The sequence below is a fragment of the Mya arenaria genome, chromosome 16, assembly GCF_026914265.1.
Source record: "Mya arenaria isolate MELC-2E11 chromosome 16, ASM2691426v1".
Lineage (NCBI taxonomy): Eukaryota > Metazoa > Mollusca > Bivalvia > Myida > Myidae > Mya > Mya arenaria.
The window spans coordinates 29,474,744-29,490,248 of NC_069137.1; the positions used below are offsets into that span (position 1 = coordinate 29,474,744).

The 15,505-nt window shown below is 32.6% G+C and overlaps 1 protein-coding gene across 2 annotated transcripts in view; it reads left to right on the forward strand.

Annotated features, from left to right (window-relative positions):
- Positions 1-3,082: 3,082 nt before the first annotated feature.
- LOC128221844 (uncharacterized) overlaps positions 3,083-15,505 on the forward strand; it is a 33,582-nt gene continuing 21,159 nt past the window's right edge. For both annotated transcript variants that reach the window (XM_052930462.1, XM_052930463.1), the window contains exon 1: positions 3,083-3,223. The gene's annotated coding sequence lies outside the window, so the exon portion shown is untranslated. The remainder of the gene's footprint in view (positions 3,224-15,505) is intronic.

The following is a 15,505-nucleotide window of genomic DNA, read 5'->3' on the forward strand; positions in this document are numbered from 1 at the left end:
AGTGAGAATTTAAAGAATGCAATACGATATTTCTACCAGCAATATTTCCTTTTTATTGTTATGTTAGCGGACAAAGAAATAACGTATACCCCAACGTTTTTGATTTATTGCAGTTTTAAAGTGAAATTTAAGATTTATCAGTCTGGGACCTTATCTTCATCTTAACAAAACGTGATTCACATCTGTGTCAAGGACGTTTGGTGTTCTAAAGTAAAACAAGGACAACTATCTTGTTTCTCAGGACGATGTAAACATCCTGTGGATCGTCTTACAGACCGAGATACTGCATTTATATTCAACATGAAACGTACTTTAAAATGCGAAAATAAGAGATACAAAACAATATCCGCCGTTGCAAAAGTTAAGCACTGCAATATAGATCTTTTGAAAAGTACTTGTTTCAGTAGTTGTTGATGAGGAAGTACCAACAACATGTTCTTTTGATTGAGATTTTAGAGAATGAAGAAATATTTTTCCCTCAACGTTAAAGTTATATATTGTTGTGGATTGAAAATTTTAGATTTTGATTTTGTAACTTTTTTTATATAAAAATGAAGCGTGATGGTTGTCGGTGTCAATGGCAAATGTTGCTTTTTTCCACACTTGTCGATCTAATGAAGAAAAATAATTTCTTAAATCAGTCAAGGAAAACTATCTGGTTTCTTAAGATGATGTAACGAACCATGCAAACTACTTTAATAGCTAACATGAAACGTAGCTTAAATTGCAAAACTAAGTGGTTGAAAAAAAATTCGCCGTTGGCAATGTTCACGTGTAGCACTGCACTAAAGATGGTCTTGAAAAAAACAATAGGAACACTCTTTAATCTATTGTAAAATACTGACTTAACATTTCGACGTACCTTAGGAACACTATTTGATCTCTTTATAAAATACTGACTTAACATTTCGACTTACCTTATACCGAAAAAAGGATAAACATCGATGCATTAATTACAGCTGATGTATCATAAAGTAAGAGTAAGATAAACTAATTGGCGGTTCAAAGAGTTGGGTGTGACGCGTGACCCAAGTGAAAGCGCGTTCATGTCAGTATGATAACAAAAACACCAGTCGTGCATTTGTTTAGACTTAAACCGAATGAAATATCTCGAAGTACCAAAATCATAATTGCATTAACTCCATTTTGGTTCCTGTTGGAGGGATGCATATGCAAAATGCGCACCCTCAATATTCAAACCCTAGACCCACCGCTACAAGTGAAAATTGTTCCGTGCATTAACACTGAGTTCATATTTTACACAAAAAACATCACATGACTCATGTGGAATGTGCTGCATTGTCTATTTATATTGTATAAAGTGACAGCGCTCAAATCCGCGTAAACGTTAAGGTATACAGTTGAAATCAGATCATGTTTCTTTCAAACTCGTATGAATTTACAGTGTACAAATTCAAATCAAAGGATTGTTTAAATACAGCTGGTTTACATACTTATGAATTATTCTTGTTTAATAACCTGATATATAACCTGGTTTGGGATAACAAGGGAATCTCACAGCCATTTCAAATTTTCATAAAGAAAAGGTATGGAGGAAGAAAGTTTGCAAATTTCTTTCAATTGTCAAAAGTCAAAAGTATCCGCTTATAAGTATTTTTCTTCTTCAAATTGTACGATTACTCCTTGCTTACCTCTGACATGGCGGATTTCTGAATTTTCTATTTTGGAGGTAACGAGCCAGTGAATTGGCAAATACAATGTTCAATCCCCACACACTCGGCTCAGAAACAGCACAAGAAAATTCATGCTAATGTATATGGTAATTTTAAAGAAGATTCCTCTATTGAATTTGGAGATTAAGCAAAAGCATGTACCTGTACTTCCCCACCAACAAAGAGATGAAACAATCCAAAATCAACACTAACGTTCTATCATTTTTAAATTGACAAAGGATCAGCTAGTCTTCGTATTTGGTATGTGAAACAAAAATAGTCACATATGTCACAGATTATCAGCTTACCTGAGAACAAGGTTCTCTACATGAATCATAACGATCGATCTTTGTCCGGTGTCGGTCTGTTTGTTTGTCAACAATGGCTTGAAAGACATCTTCTCTAAAACAATCAGGCCAAAGTGAATAAAATTTCAAAAAAAGCTTTATAGTTTGAGCTTCTCATAAATGCAACAAGACGTTACAATATACCAACACCAACAACATTAAAACGGCCGTGTTCAGTTTCCCTTTAAAAACATATCCTCTGAAACTACGAAGTCGAGAGGAACCTTCCTGAGGTGACAATCTACAAAAGAACAAGGGGTCTCAATTGTCCTGCAGCAGCAACGAACAATGGCCGTCTTTCCGTTTTACGTATTAAAAATATCTAAAATATTCTCTTTCTCTATCTATCTGTAAGAAAAAGCAGCAAAAACATTAACACATGCTTAACTTTCAATAAACTTGTTTTCACTGGATGTACATTGTTTAATTGTATGAGCCAGATATGTCGCGTTTCGCCCTCATTTTGTCTAGTGAATGTATCCATGACCTAGACTGCTGCCTACTGATAAAAAACAATAGGGGTAATATACTGACCATTGCCCCAATGCTTACCATGTTTAGAATTGTTCGAACGATCTTAATACGAATAAGCGTGTGTCGGCGACTAAAAACAAAGTGTCCCTAAATGTATGCCATGTTTCGTAGGGACTCAAGAACTCCCTTTTTTGATAGTCTTTCTGTTTCAAAATACCGAAAAGCCGTTAAATACATTTATTTACTTTTTTAAAAGGTACATCATAAATTAAGCGTTAAATTAAAATGCTTTATGAATCACTGTTTCTTGTTTTGAATTTTAAAATATGATTATAGGGATTATATAAATATTAAGTGTGTTAAGTAAGTTGCTTTAATATATTCGTGTTTTATAGCGAAATATTTGTCAAGAAAATATTACGAGTACTTTTAAGGGTCAATCCTTAAAATTAAATTAGTGTAGTATAGACATGGTTCGGTTTTATATTACCTTAACAATGTTAACATGATACCATTTGGGTAATTGGAAGTTCATGAAGGTAACACTAAACACGTGACTTCATTCGACGCACGCAGCCCATACCAAAAACTGCGCATTTAAACCGGCGATCATTGAGAGACAACATTTGCGTTCATTTTAAAAAAGTGCGTTTAAATTAAAAAGAAAATGACGGATTACCACAAAGACTCTCAAAAAGTTTATCATAATTTGTGTGACTGAATCAAACAGTGAGTAGATTAATATATGTTATTTTATAAAACTGTTAACAAATCTCATTTTTATTTGTATTGGTTGTTTATATGAACATATGAAAAAGATACAGTGTTGCGTACGAATATCTTATATTGTCTTTTTTATCTGATAAAAAATCACAGAGCTCAAAATGCTTCTGAAACGTTATTGAACCGTATTGAATGAGTACAATCTAATGTATATTACAAACATAAAGACACCATATCAAATGTTTGTCAGCACCAAGGTGCTCGTCACATTGCCTGGATACAGTATGACATTTTGTTTTATTTTTAATTTTTTAATATTATTTTTTTTTTTTTTTGATTATTATATATTTTGGACAAAATAGTGAATATATGTCATTTAAAAAAAATATTCCACAATTGTTCATGAAAGAAAATATAGTATAATATATAAATAAATATAAGGTGAACATGTGCAAAAATATCATCAATTCCAAACGAACCTAATCAAAAGAGCATAGTTCCGAAAGTAAATGAGATAATCTAATAATTTTTTACTGTTCTGATAAGGTAGGGCCCCGTAATTTTGAATTTACTGGCTGTTAGACAAGTGACATTAAACACATTCTAATTATTTTGGTACATTTAAATGACCATGCCAATTAAGGGTTTAAGAGATCGGCCTTTATACCAATGTTTTGTCTTCACTGCTAATCAAGTTTGGCGATTTTGCTCAATTCACATGTTGGCGCATATCGTCATTTAACCGGGAAACTACGAAAATCTCCGGTCTTATTTTGCATTGTTTACAAATATTTACGTACAGGAATTGAAATAATTAGATTTTTCTCTGGATATATTCTGAAAATGGGGGAATTCAGAGGCTAAATTGTGGAACAATAAGTGTCCGTCGCGTGGACCGGATACGACAAAGAAGAGTAACAGGGCCCCGACTGTGACTACAGTAAATAACAGTTTAATTACAATTCTAAAAGGTTCGTTTTGGTATTCAAATATTTGATCGAAAGAAATACCGAATATTCGAATATCAATTTTGCCATTCATTTGCATCCCTATTATACATGCATTTTTAATTAAAGGGAAAAAATGAGACTATTAGTATTTTTATCGTTGAGGGGTACATAGTAAATGTATAAGATCTGGTATATCAAGATCATGTCAAAACATCATAGCATTACATGAATCATTTGTTACATTATCAAGTTTTTCGTTTCTTAGGCCTAAGAAAAGGTTTGGTTAGGGTAACAACCTTTTCAAAAATAGGAAGGGTAGGTAGGCTTTTTTTATTAGGTTTATAAAAGAATGTCATTTTCATCATAATGGAATGTTTTTTTCAAACTGAATATAGAAACGGAAGGGTCGGCCGCTATTCCTTATGTAGGATCGGGTTACCCGAACCAAATGTATTTTTTCAGCGTCAAAAAAAACAATTTGCACACCCGATATCAGAAATAAGAACTATTGAAACATTGCTATACAACTAAACCATTACATATTTTGAGATACTCTTTTTCGAAATTTAATACACTTGATATATTTTAATCAAGAAACAATCAACTAAGAATGAACATAACGACAATAAGAGATTTTAAAAATGAAGAGGAGAACATATTTCAAAAGCATATGCGTATTTTTACGCACAATTTAACTATTGTTCATTTAACTTTGTGAACAATTAAATTTTGTGATTTAACCGTCGTTCATGTACATAAGCAGTTAATGTAACAGTTGAGACGGCTGTCCATCAAGAATCCTACAGCCACTACGAACAAGATGTGGTACAGGTCACCAGAATACATCCCATCATAACATCCCCATAACAGCGGTATGGAATCACTGTTGGGTTCGTGATGTAGAGCCGCTTAAAATGTGATATTAAGTGGAGTTTGTGCCATAAAGTACTAGCTAAATCGTAAAAAATATGTTCTTTCAATTGAAACATATTTTGTTGCGTAAAGAATTGTAAATTTCATAACGTTAGAGGGTGTCAAAGTTGATCAAAGGAGGTTAGATGGTTGCTTTTGCTTATATAGTCTTAATCATATGGTTAATAGTGTAGTTGTGACACTCAAAACTTAATTAAAGGTTTTTCTTAATAATTGAGATACCTTGTCCATTTCTTCTCTATTTAAATTTTATGAAAGTAAAAGATCGACAAATACTGTGGTGTACTACATTTAATCAAATTTGTAAAGATAACGCAACATGTGTTCATATCATTTTTGAAAAATCCAACGTTTCATAGAACTTCAGCATGCTAAATTTGGTCATAAAATTGCTATGGATGTAAGAATGCTTTGGTAAAATGTGCTGGTGTCAATCAAAAGTCAATCTAAATGTACGGTATCTATAGCATACTGTTGATTATGTCCATATACATAATTGACCATTTAACGGGGAATATCAAGATCATGTTAGGTCAAATACACATGTCGGTAAACAACGGAGTGTTCTTGATAGATTCTTTTCACAAGGGTTTGACGAAGTTTATGAATTTCTCTATATTTCTCTATATTTAGGTACTTTTCTTGTTATGTTTTTAATATTTACTGAAAACAACTAGTGCTGTGAGGATTAAATACTAAATTGTTTTCACTCTGAAATATATATTACCCAAGGTTCAAATTTGTGGTCATGAGTGCCATAATTCACAGGGATGTATTAACCTTAAAGGGCAGACTTGCCCCTGGTCTGGAAATAGGGTTATTTCCCACTTTTTGGTAATTCATGTCATATAAACACAACACTTAATTTTTCTTCGGGGGTATTTTGAATTTGACTGGGTTAAAAGTACATACTTTACGAAAAATAATAAACAAACACAGGAAAATGTTTATATTAAAACTTTTGTTGTAATGTCAAACGTTTTTGAAATTTCTTGAAAGACTCTTTCTACAAAAGACTGAACACTTTGAAATACAAAGTGTATGTGTGATTTCAATAATTTGTTTTCAAGTTTAAAAAGTTGTTTTTTTCTTTTTCTTTTAGACTCATATGTTATCAAAGTGGAAAGATTAACTTGCAAATGCATTTAATGATAAAGGCTACCGCTGTCCTATTTTAGCGATACTCTGGACATTTTTAATTTAAACATATCCTTCATTTTTTTTAATGAAACAAGCGTGAATACGTGCAGATTCATTTAATGCATTTTTGTTTTAATTATTTTCCTTAAATGACTTCAAGATAACATAGCTTAGTAAATACGAGATGTATTAAATATAGATATTGATATCTTACACAAGTAATATTAGCTTCATCATTATGGATTATGTTCTTCTCAACAAAAATTGTCGGTATTTTATTGAAAGAACAATGTTCTCATTTACCATTGAAACACGTCGAACAATACCCAAGGTGCATATTTGCCCCCATAACACCAAACATCAAGTAGATCAAAATCATTTGAATGTTTAAATGCAAACCTTACAAAAATTACTAAGCATTTTAAAATATATTTCTATACTCTCCTTTTCCAATATCCATTCTTTAGCGCATTAAGTGCTTAACAAGCTACATATAACACTATTTTAGTCAGTTTCATGTACGCGCCTCGATCCGGAAATTTCTATTCGTAAGTTCATTCATTGTTTTTCCATCCAAATCTGCTATATACTCACGTATTCGGATATCGAAAGAGCATATTTGTAAAACGCAAAGAAAGACTACAAGTATCAGCGTCGGAGGTCTAAAAAGTTTAACTATAAACGTTGTCGTAACATTTATGAGCTCAGACGAAAGTCCCATAGAGAATTTTGTATAATATTTAAACCGTCGAATTATGCCGATAATATCACATACGAGGAATTTCGTTTACATTTCAGGTGTTGATTTCGTAAGGCCTAAAAAATAATTGCTTTGTTCACATCCTTTTAAAAAATAGGTAGGGTAGGTAGGATTTTTATTTTTTTATTTATTTATTTATTAGGCTTTATATTTTTATTTTTTTTAGTTTTCCTTTTTTTTCAAACTGACTATAAAAACGGTAGGGTCGGCGCCTATTCCGTAGGTAGGGTCGGGAAACCCGAACCAAATGTTTTTTGTTTAGGCCTTGTAATGCTGACTATGATAATTTTGTTGGTCAGTTTGCTGCAGAGTTTGAGCAAAATGGAACGTTTGAACATTAGATGCACCTATTTATAATGATAAAATTAAACAAACAATTGGGAAATTAGGTTAAACAAGCAATGTAACAATATGTTATACGAGTATTTTAACGTGTAAGTTTCAATAATCATATGGCCTTTCAAATCATCTTTTAATCATATATTGGACATTAAGTCATTTCCAAGTTCTACAGCATCTGGTGTTTAATCCAAATTCACAACAAAGGGCAATTAAGCAGATCCAAATAGTTATACAATTTATATATATTATATCTATATTTATTATATATGTCAGTATATTATCTGATGCTGAGTTTGGGTTTAAAAATAAGAACAGTATTATTGATCCTGTTTTTTTGCACGCAGTGATTCAAAAGCGGTTTAAAGGGAAAAGGAAATACAGTTGTTTTATTGATTATAAAAACAACTTAAAATTGTATTGATACAAACAGGCTCTGATATAAATTTATGAAGTTGGAAATTAAGTTTTTCCCTTGAAACACTAATGTTAAATCAGGTGAGAGTTTGTGTAAAACACTTTGGAACAGATTTTTTAAAAGTGACATTGACCTGTTTCAAGGGGAGATAATTTCGCCGATATATATATTGTTTTCCTTTATGATATTGAAATGCATTCACAAGACCTGAACGCCGGTATGAACATCAATTTATTTGCTGCTTTTGCCGACTGCTGTATTTTTATGTGAGACTAAGGCAGGATAGCAGAATTCTCGAAATAGTTTACATTCCTACTGTTACAAATGGACTATCACGGTTAACATAAATACAACTAAGATTATGGAAGGGTGGAAGACTTCGGATTAATGATAAATGGTTTTATGATTATCAGAGAGTGGAAATAGTTCTTTCAATTATTAAGATGTTGTATTTACTAGTGGTGATACATTTATGCAAGCTACCAAAATATAGCTGGAAAGGGTTTGAGATACATCCTCTTTTTGATGGCGCTAGTTTGTTTTATCAAAGTTCCAATATATAATGTTAAATTTTTTGATACATACGTATTATCAGTTCTTAATTATGGTTCTGAAGTCTCGGCTTATATGTTTTATAAATTCGGGCGTGACAGAAAGAGTTCACAATAAGTTTGTTTGAATGTTTACGTATTTCCCAAAACTTCACTTAGTCAAGCATTCCCCAAGATTTTAATTTGCTTTCTTATTGGACCAAATTTATAGTATTGAGAATTTTTCTTCTACAAACTGGGTATTAAAAGTTAAAGAGATTCTCAAATCATCAAGTATGGCAATATCCTGGGTCTGTAAAAATCGAAGGGTTTGTTCTCGGACTCAGAGACAATTATATCAGCAAATGGAGGTCTGGGCTAGACATATCATCTCTTCTACAATGAATACAAATGTTTTGCTATACCAAAAAAAGATGAATAATTGTCGAAAACAATGGTTCTTATGAAGGATACCGAGTTTAATTTGATCGAAAGGTGCAGAAAACATGGTATATCGGCCGTATGAGACTAAAAATAAACATTTTATCATTCACCACTCATTCATTTGTTTGCGTTTTCAGCTATTAAATACACGGTTACAATCGTGTTATCAGTATTTGATATTTTCCATAAATGCATTAATTAGTAAGAAGTTTAAGGTTTATCACTCAAAATTTATGTTTTTCATACATATGTATGTATTTATTTTGAATAAGTGTGTCGCTTTTAGCGCATTTAAGGCCAAACAAACGCATTTGTTGTTGTCCTCAGTGCCCCCTCGATCAAATTTTGGCAATCATTTGAAGCAAACTGTGTCTTTCATAGTGAGTCTTTTCAGTGCAAAAACGACTGCATTGTGCACACATAGGCCCCATTCGAAGCAAACAAATTCATTTTCTTCTATACGTAAGCAACGTAATTACCAAATAAAACTTAGACTAAAACCATACTCAAGTTCAGCCTATTCAATGCCAACCAGACCATATTTGGGCAAACATGAAACCTTTTTGGTCAAAACGAGTTCAAGTATAAATCTAACTAAGCCTTATTTGTGAAACATACAGTTTGGGTACCACAAACCTGTTCATCACCAAAAAAATATTTGTGCATTTCATATTAAGCCTACTCAGTGCCAAAAGATACACTTTGTCTACCCTATTCAGAGCCAAAACATATGCGCAGCTTATGTCCAATCAGTGCAGTGCTAGATAGCATCATATTTTAAAAAAAATACAAAGGGCTATTATAGAGCCAGTTCAGTTCTCTATTAACTTAATGGAGTCAATAAAAAATATCTCATTTAGAGCCAAACTCACGCATGTGCAGCTGTAATGAAGCCAAATTAATTCCAAACAGCCATATCTTGACAGACATAAAGCCTTTCAGAGCCCATTAAACCAATATGCAGCTGTACTTAAGTCTTATTAGTGACAAATAGACCATATATTGGAAACCGTAAAATCATTTTATTTTGTAATCATCAAGCCCATTAAAAGCCGAATAAGCTCAAGTACAGCTGTCATTAAGCATTTTCTGTGCCTAAAATATCACATCAGAGCAAAACAACAATGTGCTTCTCATATATTGCCTTTTCAATGCGAATTTCTTTACATTTTGTATTCATACAACCCATTCAACGTGCTGGCCATGTTGGATTTGGTTGACATATTTGATTAATCCTGAGAGGAACCTTACCCTAACCATTACAGTAGTAGTGTACTAAATTATGTTAACGATTCCATAAAAAGGAGGTTGATGTAAGGGCTTATCAAATAACATTTATGTTATCCCAAATTCGATTCGCACATATTTGCTTTATCATCAAATAACGGCAAAGAAGAAAGAAAATCTCAAATGTTATGGCATTTTGGGCTGGAAATGGCCCTGACCTTGAGCTTGAGGTAGTCAATGCAGCATGCTAATTTAAGGTACATAGATAACTTGACCAATATACATTGAAATATATGTTTCCCTATCTGTTAATACGCGTGCTTTATTTTGAGATATTTACGATGGAAGTCTTGAACAAACATTTGGTTGTAATTACCATCATCTTAAAACAATATAGGGGTATTTGTCCTTCAAATTAATTAATCAGAGAGTTATCAGTAGCTATCTTGAGGCTGAAATGGTGCATTTTGGTGTGATTTAATATTGGCATAAAATATCTTGGCCATTTGAGGTGTCGCGTGACGGGCATCTTCCCGTCACCTAAAAAGAGTGACACCTCTTACTCTAATGCCGGACCCGCCGCTGATAAACATTTACCATTGTACCCTAGACGTACACTGTCACGCAAATATAAACACGTGATGCATGTAAAATATGCTGCGTTCTCCACTTACATTGTATGAATTACCATAAATGTCACATAATCTGATGTAAAGGTATACTTGATAAAATTGTTTGTAAAATATGTATACACGAGTACTTTGAGATTGCTTTCAAAGTCATGCAAATTATGTCCATTTCCTTTACAGGTGCTGTACAACTTAAAAACATACATCAAATATCAAGACTAAAGAAATCATCATCATCATCATCATCATCATCATCATCATCATCATTTTTTAAACATTTACTAAAAGTGACATCATTTTGATTGTGTTTTATGTTTATTTCAAACTTTTGGACATTAATTTAAGCAATAATATATGCATACTTTAAACCGATAGACGACGAAGTTTCTTTCCTGAAGCATTAAAGCAATGGCACAGCACTTTGACACTTTGTTATCAAAACTTTATTTAGTATATTAGTATATTGCTTTATAATGTGAATATTTTTATTCTAAAGCTGCATACGATCTTTTGAATATTCTACATTGGTCAGAGAGTCAGTAATTGAATTCTGGATACGATCTATGGACTATTGCATACAACTTTGGCGTGAGACTCATTAGTTAAAATTTGTGACATAATTGCATATTACTTTGAATTTGAAATCATTAGTACGATCATTTATGAATACTCATTCATAAGATCATTTATGAATACTCATTAGTAAGATCATTTATGAATACGCATTGGTAAGATATTTTATGAATACTCATTAGTAAGATCATTTATGAATACAATCAACCGACTGTTGCTCACGACCTACATCTGAGAGTTTGTAGTTTAACAATTTATTTCTTCATACGATTGATTGAATTCTGCATATGACCTTGTTACTTGTGTCAGTAATTGAATTCTGAATATACGATCTATTGCAAACGACATTGGTTAGAGAGTCAGTAGTTGAATTTTGCATATAATCAATGAATTATTGAATATAATTATTGGTATGATCGTCAGGAGTTCAACTTTGCACTCTGTAAAAAATGTCATACGAATCTTGTTAATGAGTCAATATTGGAATTTTGCAAGGAATCTATAGTGAATAACAAATGACCATGACATTAGGCGCAGTAGTTTAATTGTGTATACAAGTAAGGAATATTGCATACTTCGTTGTTCTGAGAGTAGGTATGCAAACAAATGGCAAAATTAATATTCGAATATTCGGTCATTCTTTCGATCGAATATTCGAATATTCGATTACCAATATACATCTTTAAAAAAATTTAGTAAACTATTATTATTCGCTAAAGTAATAGACGGGTCATTTTAATCCGTCTTTGTCGTAGCCGATACATACGACGAACCCTGATTTCCCCAAATTAGCCTGTGAAATACCCCATTTTCAGAAAGAAAAAAAGCAATAAACTTTGGATAATACAAATTCAATAATTTGTATTATACAGCAGTAGTGTTTGTAAATAATGCGAAATTAAATCGATTCCTCGTTGAATGACGTAATGTTCAAACGCAGGGTCGTTCCGTCGGACGGCCAGCGTCGTTTTGGGATTGATCTTTACTAATAACTATGGAAAAAACAAACTAACTCGGGAACTTGTAGAAAAATAAAACGAAAACAACATGGATTTTGACTCATCTATTGTACAACAATACAGGAAATATATCCTAAATGCTATACTATACAGTTGCATGTAAAAGCACGAAACATGGGAAATAGTTTATAGCACATAACAAATACATGTCATTCATATCATCACAGCGATTTGTGCAATATTGCACAGCTGAATTTCCAGCCAAGACAATTTATTGCTGTGAAGGCCGAATACTCAAATTCTAAATTGGTATGGTCATTTAAATTTACCGAAACTAATTAAAACTTGTTAAATGTCACTTGTCTAATTGCCTGTTACTGTAAAATTACGGAGACTGTACGATATTTATTAAAATGACATATGGCGCGTGTATAGTGTATTGCCATCAAGTTTACACCTCTGGCATTAGGGGCTTATTGTTGTAAAAACAAGACAAACGTACTTATTATACAACAACATTTGCAGGCAAAAGGTTTATATTTTAATTTATTCAACAAACTAATACCGATTTTGACATTCGAATACCAAATGTGCAATCGAATATTCGTTTGCATCCCTATCTGAGAGTCATCAATTGAATTATGCAGGATTCCAAGCGACCTTCGTTTTAGGTTCAGAAGTTGAATTCTGCTTACGATATCTAGAATTTTAGTAAAAATGACAAAATTCTGCATTAGGTTTAGGTAATACTACAAAGGCAAAGGCTTGTTGAAAAAGAATATTCCAACGATGACTTGAATATTGAATATGACCTTGCTTTTAAAGTAAGTATTCGAATTCCATATTGTGTATGAAATAATGACTACGACCTTCAGAGGTTAATTTAAACATATGATCAGAATATTGCATGCAACCTTAATCTGAGAATCAGTTGTTGAATACTGCATAAGATGTATGGAGTATAGCATATGACCATTTTTCTGATGTACCGATTCTGATGTGGAATGGTGCAAATGACACTGCAAAATGAGTCAGTAGTTCAATTAAGCATTCGATATATGGAAAATTTAAATACGACCATGCTCTGAGAGTTAGTAATTAAATTGCGCATGCGTTCTGTGTAATATTGAATACGTCCTTTATCTTAGGGTCAGTCATGGAGTTCTGAAAACTATATATGGTATTTTGCATACGACCTTGGCCGGAGAGACGTTATTAAATTGTCAAATCAATTTATGAAGTATTTCATACGACATTGGTTTAACAGTAAAAGTTGTTGAATTATACATACAATCTACGGATTATTGTATACGACATTTATATGAGAGCACGTAGTTCAAGCAAACGATCAATACACTGAATTTTTCACTCAGTCGATTATTGAATACTACCTGTGTCGTAGTTGAATTAAGCCTTAAACCTTGGTCGATAGATGTGATCAGCTTTTATTATGTGGAATATTGCATACGACACTGATCTGAAAGTCTACTGTTAATTTCTCATTACGATCAAAGGAATATTGCAAACGCTTTAATTTTACTTGAGTGTCACGAGATGAATTATAGGTACGATCGATGTAATGCTGCATATGATCTTGGAATGAGAGTCATTTGTTTTAGTTCTACATACCATCTACGAAATATAACCTACGACCTTCGTCCTAGATTATTTCCATATCATTGTGCATACAATCGACGAAATATTGCTCGCAACAAGGGTTTTGAGACTGTCTTTCAATTATGCATAATGTCTATCAACTAAAGTATTTTTGCATACACCTTTTGTCTGAGAGTCAGTAATTAAATTATCCCTACTAGCTCTGTATTACTACTAACGACATTGATCTTTAAATTAGTAATTTAACTCTTGATCCGTTTTATGGAATATTGTATACGACCTTTGTGTTAGAGTCAGTAGTTGAAATCTACATCAAATCTACGGACTCCTGGAAACAGCTTTAATGTTAGCACTTGTTGAGTTCTGCATACAATCTAAAAAATATTCAGAACGACATAAGTCTAAGAGTCAGCAATTGAATTCTGTATACGAGGAATGGAATATTGCATTTGACGTTTTAGTTTAAAAATCAGACGTTTACTATGAATGCAGTATGTGGAATTCGACCTTGAACGGAAGGTCAGAGGTTGTATTATGCATGTTTCAATCTATGGTTGGTATGGGAGTCAGATCAATGGAATATTGCATACGACCTTGATCTTATAGTCAGTAATAGAAGTTATCATTCAATATATGGAGTATTTCAAATGACATTATTATGAAAGTCAGTTGCATTATACATCCGATATATGTAACATAGCATGTGATCATGCTGAAAGGGTCAGTTGATGAATTTTGTATGCGATCTGTGTAATATTACATACGCCATTTATCTAAAAGTATTGATTTCTGATCCGAAATAATAAAACAAATGCATACGACTTTCCGTAAGAGTCAGTAGAAACATCCTTAATACGATCAATGAAACATTGCATTAGACCTTGGTTTTAGAGCCAGTAGTTGAACTAAACATACATAAAACAGAAAATCGCAAACGTAATAACTTGATAGCCAGAATTTGCTAACAATTTATAACATTTCGCTAAGAGATTTGTCTGATGCTAAGTAATTGAATAGCGAAAGTGACCTTGGTCCACGAGTAGGCAGTTGGATAATGCATTTAATTAAGGGAATATTGCATACGACCTTGCCTGGGTAGGCAGTTGTTCAATTCAGCATACGACATTTACAATATTGCATACGGCCTTGACATCATAATGAGTAGTTTAATTGCGCATGTATAGAAATTCCATTCTACCTATGTCTGAGAGTCAGACATTGAATTCTGCAATCGATCAATTACTTTATATATAGCATTGGACCTAGAGTCAGCGATGGATTTTTGGATATGATCTATGGAATATTTCATACGACCTTTGCATAAAAATAAGAGCTCTAAGTATATTTTGTTGGTTTGAAAGACAGCTGTTGAATTCTGCAATCGATTTGTGGAATAAATTATACGACTCTGGTCATAGAGTCAGAATTGGAATTCTGCAACAACTCTATGTGTATTACAAATAACCTTTACATATGGGTCAATAGTTGAATTGTCCATACGATAAGGTCATATTGTATACGGCATTAGTCTGAGAGTCAGTAAGTGAAGTGTGCATAGTTACGCTCTATGTAATGTTGCATATGACCAAGAGTCAGTAAAGCTATTCTTGAAACGATATATGGAATAGTGCATACGGACAGATTAATTGTTTGTATTGTTTTTTTATGATTTATTCTATTACTATTAAGTTTCATGTATTGCAATGCTTAATCAATAATTAAATGTCAGACTTTCCATTCACAAAAACATATGATTCACTGCATTAATG